General features: G+C 45.5%; 1 non-coding gene across 1 annotated transcript; it reads left to right on the top strand.

Annotated features, from left to right (window-relative positions):
* The first annotated feature begins 889 nt into the window (after window positions 1-889).
* On the top strand, window positions 890-963 carry Trnav-cac (transfer RNA valine (anticodon CAC)). Its single transcript has one exon. It is a non-coding gene; the product is annotated as a tRNA-Val (tRNA).
* Window positions 964-1,500: the final 537 nt, after the last annotated feature.

Raw genomic sequence — 1,500 nt, 5'->3', positions numbered from 1 at the left:
AAAACAAATGAGGTTTCCTAATCATGCTGGCTCAGGTAGAGTGGGCCTCTTTCAATAGGTCACAGCTAATCTCTTGTTTTGAGTTTTGTCTGTTTGTCAAACTGACCCCTTGCAGATTCCATTTTGTTTTGGTCTCATCTGTTGCCAACTAGTGCAAGGGATTAGTCTAGAAAAATAACCTCCTATACATTTTATTTAATAGCAGAACAAATTCTTCTCTAACTTCCCTTCCCCACAGACTAAATTTTCCAGTACTAAGAAACAGCAATTCAGGAGGCTGAGGCAGGAGGATCGGTTCAAGCCCAGCCTCAGTAACTTAGCAAGGCTCTAAGCAACTCGGTGAGACCCTGTCTCTAAATGAAACACAAAAAGGGCTGGGGATGTGGCTCGGTGGTTAAGTGTCCCTGGGTTCAATCCCTGGTACCAAATAAAAAAAATAATAATAAAATCAAATAGCATTCATTCCCATTCATATCTATACTAGTCTTTAAATATACAAAAATACCCAATAGCATGCTTACCTACAGCACTATGTGCATTTGCTGTCACAATAAAGCATATTTTGTCTCACACACATGCACACACTAAGAAATCCAGTACTGGGGATTGAGCTCAGGAGCGCTTTACTGCTGAGCTACATTCCCAGTCCTTTTTATTTACTTTTTTGAGGCAGGGTCTCACTAAGTTGATGACAGTCTCACCAAGTTGCTGAACTTACCTCAAACTTTCCATCCTCGGGGTCAGTTCTCAGCAGCTGAGAACAAACCTCTGAGCCTGAGAGGAGACCTGAAGACAAAGCAAGCATCCTGAAGCCACCCTTGCCACCCCTTCCCCGTCCCCTCCCATATGACCGCGGCCATAAAGAGGGTAAAAGAAGAGATTGGAGGGTTGGGGATATAGTTCAGTTGGTAGAGTGTTTGCCTCACAAGCACAAGGCCCTGGGTTCAATCCCCAGTACCGCAAAAAAAAAAAAAAAAGAGGTTGGGGTCCCCTGTCTCTGGTGCCCTTGCCCTCCAGGTTCATTGTCACTAGAGGATCTCCCTCCTTTCCTGTTGTTGAAGTTCAGAAAATGATACACCAAAGCCAGGCTCTTTGACGTGCTAAGGTGGAAAAACTCTCAGAATCAAGGTCTCCTTGACCCTTTGTTTCCCCCAAAGTACAAGAAAGAGCTTTCTCTGAAGTTTCCTAAACTGACTGAGGAAACTTCTAAAAGCGTGTGATTGTTTTTAACACCCCCACCCCCAGCCCAGGAATCTCACTGACTAGCCAGGAAAGATTAACCTCTGGGGAAGAGAGGAGACTGAACGTCGTCAGCACACCTAGACCGGCTTTTCATCGGTTCTGAGAGCAGCTCAGAGAGATTACCTGGGAGACTTCACCTGCACAATACGGCGCTTTGTTGGCAGCAAATTTCCACCCCTCTCCTCCCCCACATGTCCCCTATGAAGAAGGGTGTCTAAGTGGCTGAACCTCACCCTGTTATCAGTCAATCACTCTCCT

Source organism: Sciurus carolinensis, chromosome 2 (genome assembly GCF_902686445.1).
Source record: "Sciurus carolinensis chromosome 2, mSciCar1.2, whole genome shotgun sequence".
In the NCBI taxonomy this organism is placed as follows: domain Eukaryota; kingdom Metazoa; phylum Chordata; class Mammalia; order Rodentia; family Sciuridae; genus Sciurus; species Sciurus carolinensis.
This window is presented reverse-complemented; position numbering and strand designations above follow the sequence as displayed.